Here is a 7826-nt window from a genome sequence, read left to right on the forward strand (position 1 = left end):
TCGCTATTTTATGGGTATAGTACATGTAATAGCTACGTTAAACATGAGTCAGCTATTTAAAGCAAATACATGTAACGATCACTTGACTAGAATAGCTTTTCGAGATGGTATAGAATAGAGAGCTATTTTTTATATTGTTACTTTTTTGCTAGACTAGAAATTACACTCGTTAACTCTAGTCGCTATAGGTATTTATTACGTATCTTTACGTAATGTAATTCGAGTGTTTGCACTGACTAATTCAACTCTGGAGGAGGGATGAGGGGAGCGGACGTATAGCTATAGTTATAACTATAATTCCTATATCAATATACTTCATAAAAAAAAAATATAATCGCGATCATTAACAGAATCGCAACATCAGCTGCTCTATAACTTTCCGTATTTTTCGTATTACACCTTTGTGTATTTTTTACCTTATGTTTTGAGATATTTAACTCGTTGCGTTGAAACTGAGCACTCTGTAGATTGCATGTTAGGTAGTTAGTTGCTATGAGACGCCACAAGTGGCCGCGATTGGTAGGGGCAAGAGCCCGAAATCTCTCTTTAAACTACAACGGAATACTTCCACGCGTAGTGACTTTGTAGCACGGCAATACGAACGATGAATCGCAATACGAATGATGAATCGCTGGATTGGAAAAGTAGCACTTGTGAGCGGTTCGAGCGGAGGAATCGGTCTCGCGATATCGAAAGCTCTGGCTACCCATGGCATTAAAATAGTTGGTTTGGGAAGAAGAATAGACAAACTTCAGGATGCTACAGCAGAAATTGGAAAGGATAAATTTTTTCCGATCGAGTGCGATGTAACGAACGAAGAAGATATTCTTAAGGTTTTCAAATGGATCGACGAAAAGTTTGGTCGCTTGATATTCTAGTGAATAATGCTGGAGTTCTTAGTTCCACACCTATTCTCGGTAAAAATATCTATTCATATCGATATATGGTATTTTACGAATATGCTTCGATTTGAATTTTCCTTTTTTCTCTATTCTTCTTTCTTTTTAAGTATTGCCAGTAATCATAGGTTATATTATTATGCTACAGATGTAAAATGGTTAGAATAATTTAGATTCGTTTATCTACTATCTGTAGTAGGAAAGCTTTCGTTGGACAAGTAGTGTTGATTTGGAGTTAATGTCCCAGGTTTCTTCAGTATTAGCGGAGAAGTCAGTTGTATGGAAAATTTCAATAAAATTTCAATTTCGTTATCAGTATAACCGCTCGAGTGATTACAATCATTCCTTTGAATTATCGAGCTTGATTAAATTAATCTTCATGTTATCGGTTTACTGTTGAAAGCGTACCATAGTACGCGGAAGGAGTATTTATATACATTTGCATTAAAACATAAGTATTACAACTTTTGTTTTGTTAGACCAGAAATTCAACCATACGAACAAAACAAATAGGATCCTTTTATTTTGCAAGCTATGTGATTTTCATTTGTTGCAATCTCTGAGTGGTATTTATTCTGAAAAATCGCTATCTATTAATTATCACTGATATATTACTGACGATTAGTACCTATGCTATGTTAAAAATATTTTGCAATATCAAAACTTCGCTGTACATTAGTTATGTTCTGATCGAGATTTTCTTGCTCCAAATTTTCTAAATTCATCAGATAAAAAGGTTGTTACACGTGTTTAAGGAATATTCGAAGAATTTTTAGGAAAATCAAATCTGATACAAAAAAGTTGTGTTCGCTATTTTCGACTGATCTTTTCAAGTAAAATTCAAATTTTGTTTCCAGATGTTTCCTTCCCTACAATATCTACTATTTCAAAATAATAATGCTTTTCTAGTCATTATTTTTAAATGTGAATGTTACAAATGTTAAATATTACATAAATAATACAGTTTTACTCGCGAAATTGAAGTTTTTTTATCTAAACGTTGATTCTTACATGCCCAACTGTTATATTTAATTACTCTTACTAATAATAGCTTGGCTATATAATAATACTCATAGATACATTTCTGTTTGTAATAACTAATCGTAAATATTCTGTTACAGACTCAAAAACCGAAGAATACCGTAGAGTCATTGATACCAACTTGATAGCACCAGCAATTTTTGCACGAGAAGCAGTAAAATCTATGAAAAAATGCAACGCTTGCAGCCATATAATTAATATCTCCAGGTAACTTCATGTATTACATAAGAATATATTTCCACCGTAATTTACTGATGGCAGCGTCGGATAAATATATCTGTGGAAAATGCCAAAGAATCTATCGTTCCATTTGTCCTCTCAAATCTTAATTGTTTTTTGTTAATCTAAGCAAGTAGTTTTCATCTTCTATTTACAAACGGAGAAAACAAAAATGAAACTTTTATATTGAACACTACCAAATAAACTCAATTCGTTTGAATTTAATTTTTTGCCCAATATATTTTTATATGCACATTTTACGTATTTATTGAATTATATGTTATTTCTGAAATAATTAAATAATATAAAGACTATCATTTTTCAAATGATATTTATTTCATTCTAGAGCAAACTTGAGTTGAATTCATGAAACACTTCTCCTAGCATATTATTAGAATTATTAAAAAAGTTATAATAGACATATCAGCTACGAAGTAAACGGAAACAAGTTTGTCTTCAATACAATATAAGGCCGGGAAAAATAAAGAATATTTGCATTTCATCCAGATATATTAGGTTGTACCAAAAGTTTCTTTCGTTTTATAAGGAATTAATATTATTTTCATGTGTTGTTCATATGTTCCAATGGAACAGAATGCATGATATATAATTCGATAAAATAATATAAAACAAGAAATGTTTTATATTTATTACTACTTTATAAAACGAAACAAACTTTTGGGACAGCCTAGTAGATTGATTTACCAAACTAAGATTTTATATATAGAATAAATTCAGCAATATGTCAATATCACTGTGTATCTCTAGATTTTTATATTCCACAATCTCCCCAATCGATCGAATTTCTACCGATATATGCAAGACATATATGCAAGAAAGAGATAAAAAAAAATATGAAAATAAGCAAAATGTCTGTGCTTATCTTTTCGTAGTTTGTACTTTATTACGAAAAACTTCAGAAAGGTTCATTAAATTCCGTGATTTCGTAGAAATTAAACTATACTGTCTTCCATTATACTAATTTTTCACAGACAGTTTGATTAAATTATTACATTTCTTAATATGAAGCATATTTATAGCATTGCCGGATTACATCTTGAAGGTATAGCCATACCGATCGGCATGTACGGTCCTAGTAAATACGGTCTAAGAGCTCTAGGGATAGAACTTCGTCATGAAATAATCGCGTCCAAGCTGAACGTCAAAATCACGGTAACAACTCATTATTTACATATGTATAGTATATTAGTATTATTTAATGCCAGTATTATTTAAATTATATATTAGTATTATTTAGTGCCATCGTTAGTCCATACGTACAGACAAGAAAATGAAAATTTTCGAAGGTGTGGGAACATTTAAAACCTAAATCTAACAGATGGTGTTAATAGATATCGTTGCCATTTCTATAATTAAAATTGGTTCAACAAAATTGTCTATGATTTTTTGTTAATGTAATTCTGAATAATCAGATATACGCATGCACATACTATAAGAATAAATAATACTCACAGGGTTTTATCTGTATATTTTAATAGAACATCAGCCCCGGAGCTGTGATGACAGATATGATAAAAGGTGTCCAAGATGTCGTGAGCAATAATTTTATATTAAAAGTTGGAGACATTGCCGAAGCAGTGATCTACGCGTTAGGAACACCGGAAACGGTCGAGGTACGTATACATAAAATACCTGTCCACAAGAACATACACACTGTAACGTCTCTTAGTAAGATTATCGACACACATTTTAACCCACATCTTTAATTTCCTTTATGCCAATTTCGTTCCGACGTTCCCGCATTTGCACTCATTTTATTTCGTTCCTAATATAAGATCTGTATAAAAAAATATTATTTACTCCGTCGTTATATTAATTCATATAATTTGTATAACAACTATAGAGCTAGATAACCCTTTTTATACAGTTGATTATTGGATTACCTTCTTTCCTATTTTATTGTTTTTCTATTTACTTATGTTCCTTTATTTTACCTATTTGATATTTTCTTTTATTTCTTTCTATGCATACAATTTTTATATTTCTTTCTATAATATGTGGAAGTAACCATTTTGTTATTATAGGATGATAGATGATTATAGGATGATAGAATTTCTCCTTTCTCAATTAAGAACATATGTCAATATTATGTGAACGTTATTATTTTTACTGGTAATGATTAACTTCAATAGTCATAGAAATACTGTTTGCAGATTCCGGAAATCACTGTAATACCACACGGCACGGCGGGATTGACTCACTGTTAGTCATTACTTAAATCCGGTTCCCGGGCCCCTCTCAATCGCAGTTGGGACGGCTATTGTGGAGGTTTTAGTTGGTTGGAGTCCGGCACTACCACGCCGCTTTTCCCCAGAAGCGACCTGGTGTCCGTGCGGATTTCCTCCACGTTAATAAAAAAAAAGTCATTACTTGGATGCTGTAACATACCGATTTTAATGAACTTCACGCCCGATCACATCATTATATCAATGTACAATGGCGAAAAAACCAGTGTGTTACTCCTATCTTGCAAGTATCAGAGTAATTGAAGACATATGTTGTGAGATATGCGATTAACGTTTTGTATTTACATTATTACTACTATTAGGTTATTACCATTTATACAAAGGAATGTAAGAACCGATGACCTCATCAGGACGATTGTGAATCTTAATGCAATATGGTAAAATCAAGATGTATGTAGGAATGTTTTATGGAGTAGAACTTTAGACCTTCTGTTAAATGGATTATCCTATTTAATAAAGAAATGGATTAGAAAACGGAGCTTTATATTTTTCCCCTTAAATATAAAAAAGTACGTCTTTGTGCGTAAAGTGCGTACAATAGACTTAGCCTAGATATGTTTATCACATAATTAAAGTCGAGCTGTTTTGTCGGTAGCAAAGTCTTTATTTAAACATATATTTATACGTATACGTATACCATTTACGTATACGTATTTATACCATTAAAACTGGTACGTATACATTTTACGACGTTCGCTGTTTTTATCTCGGCATCGTTTTCTACAGATTAATTTCTGAAAACAAATATCAGCTGGCAGTTCTTACCGCGTGAAGTGGCTACATACGCGACCTTCCCAGAGCCCTCTAATCCAATCCACTTCCACTATATTTTTATCTGTCATTTGAATTGTACATAAATGCTGTTACTATTCACAATGCGCGTCTGTTGAACTTTTTGTTCTCCTCCCCTTTTTTCATGTATCTGTTGAATGTTAACTGTACCCAGTAGTCTTATGTACTTATACCTTATAATGAAATAACTAATGGCTATTTACGAAATTCGCGACATTCTTATATAGACTTTTTCGTACCTTTTTTCTTTTTTTTTATATATTTACGCGGAGGAAATCCGCACGGAAGCCAGGCCGCTTCTGGGGAAAGCGGCGTGGTAGTATCGGACTCCAACCGACTAAAACCTCCACGATGACCGTCCCGGCTGCGATCGAGGGAGGCCTGGGAACCGGTGTGAGCGTCGCAACGGGGCCTCCCCCGCGCGCCTAATACCACCGCTGATGGAGCGGGTATGTGGCCATTGTCACACCGCGCCTCGCCGCTGGAGCCGCCCGTGCCAGGCAGCCCGGTTCCCCTACCGGACTGCTTGGCGGCCCCGTGGCGCTGAGCCGCCAACGCGCTTCGCTAACGCCACACGGCATTTAAAATATGTTATAAAACTCACTTCACTTCACTTTCCATTCACTTTTTATAACACTTCATGCTTTGTTTTTTTTTTTTTTGTAAAATGTTTCGACGTACTCATTTTTTTATTATTTTTATGCAAAAGTATGTTATTCTACCAGAACTTTATAATTTAATTCTCTCAAGTTAACTTACTGTTTGAAATTGACTTCCTTCTGCGAAAACATTTTTGATTAAATTTACCCGGATATTTCCTGTATCCAATACTCAGATTATGCGGAGCATTTCAAAGCTTGAATTTCGAAAGAGGTCCCGGTACACCTCTATTAGGCGTCAAGTAGGCCAAAGTGAAGAAATTGACCTTTATATATGATAATAGAGTTTATTATGCAGATCTAACAGAGTAACGGTTCAAATTGTTACAGAATGATTCAAAGTATTACAAGAGACTACGTCAAAACATTTTAACAGACTGATTCGAGCGCTTATTTTGGAGGGTTTTTATACTGTGGTTTCTAAGCGGTGGTCTTCTTGAGCGTGTGACACTATCGTGGGGTTTTAGTCGGTAAGTTTGACAATATCCCGACAGTGTTCATGAGGTTCTCCCCATGAAAAAAAAGTTCAAGGCTTGAATATTTTTAGAAAAATAATAATTTCACTGATCTTAGTATCAATTTCAATAATTTCAGTAAAAATAAACGTAATTTTCAGTATTACTAACAATTCTATTCGCTGATAAAATAAACATGTTCTTCTGAAAATTGCACTTTGTTTTATCCTCTTCTTACCACATTTTGAAATACAAATTTTTAAATCTAAACTTCAATCTAACAATGAAGGTCATCATCCTGGTTGATACATGTTCCCGTTTCACATATACATCAAAAGAAGTGTCCCTTTTCTTAAGTTGAGATCACATCAAGAACTATGCGTGCCCGGCACTGCTTAACTTTCGTGATATGACGGGAACGAGTGCACTCAGCGCGACCAGGGTGTTGGCGGCCAGACTTTTTCGTACTGGGGGGCAGCTTTTCGCGAGATCGTCCGAAGATCGCCGATCTGCGACGACCTTGACTCTTGAAACTGTTCGCGAACGACGCTCCCCAGGGAGGACTTGCTTATGTAAGTCTATGGGAGCTGGTAAACCCACGTTCCCGCAGCCAGGGCAGACTGTCGGGACAAGCGTCCCGCTTAGGTGAGTCTTCTATGTACACCGCAGGGAAGGTCGCCGGGAGTGTAAGCGAGAGGCTCGGTTACACTCTCTCTACGTGGCCTTGGGTAGTAACGTACCCACGATCCTGATGCCAAGGATGGGACCGTCGGGATAAGTTCTCGGGTACTTTGTACCTTGAGGGCCCCGCTTACGTGAGTTCCACTCGATCTGTCGAGTACGGTTAGCAGGTCGCCGGCCGGCAGTGACGTGGCAGTACATCCACGCGATAGTCCCACCAATGACTTAGGATGGTACCACGGGCGGTCGAGTGTAAGCCCGGAGGGAGTAGCGACCCCTCTGCTCGGCCAATTATAGGTTTGGACTCGTGGCAGTGGTTGATGGCCAAGATGCTGGCAAGAGGGCCGATTTAAGGGGTAATGGCTCGCCCCGAATGGCCTTCGGCGGGTGAGCAGCGTCCCACCTGCTCCGGACACCTGCTCCGGAGCCGTCCTGGTGAGGCGGTAGGGCTTAGAATCGCCCCGTTCCGCCTGTAACGAGCGACAGCCCCTGCAGGCTTAACTAATCCAGGCAGCAAGGTACTGAGTGCCTTGTGCGCTGGTTGGGCGTAACCCCACCCCTATGGCCCTAGAAGTGCCCGGGTACTGTATGGCGATAAATTTGCGCTAAGGAAAGAACCCGTTACTAAAGGCAACAACACTTGTGAGCAGGTGATCCTTTAGTAGGAGGCTGCGGAGTGGAAAAGAGAGCGAGGCTCCCATTCAGAGAGGATCGGTAGGCGAAAACGGGGCAGAGGCCATTGACGCGCCTTGACAAGGCAAGTTTGGTTTACCTCGTCCTCCGGCAGGTAAAAACATTAGGCGCTGGCCGATA

The 7826-nt window shown here is 37.0% G+C and overlaps 1 pseudogene; it reads left to right on the top strand.

The window, feature by feature from the left end:
• The first annotated feature begins 589 nt into the window (after positions 1–589).
• LOC100749818 lies at positions 590–4904 on the top strand (annotated as a pseudogene).
• Positions 4905–7826: the final 2922 nt, after the last annotated feature.

Source organism: Bombus impatiens, unplaced genomic scaffold (assembly GCF_000188095.3).
Source record: "Bombus impatiens unplaced genomic scaffold, BIMP_2.2 scf_1870, whole genome shotgun sequence".
Classification (NCBI taxonomy): domain Eukaryota; kingdom Metazoa; phylum Arthropoda; class Insecta; order Hymenoptera; family Apidae; genus Bombus; species Bombus impatiens.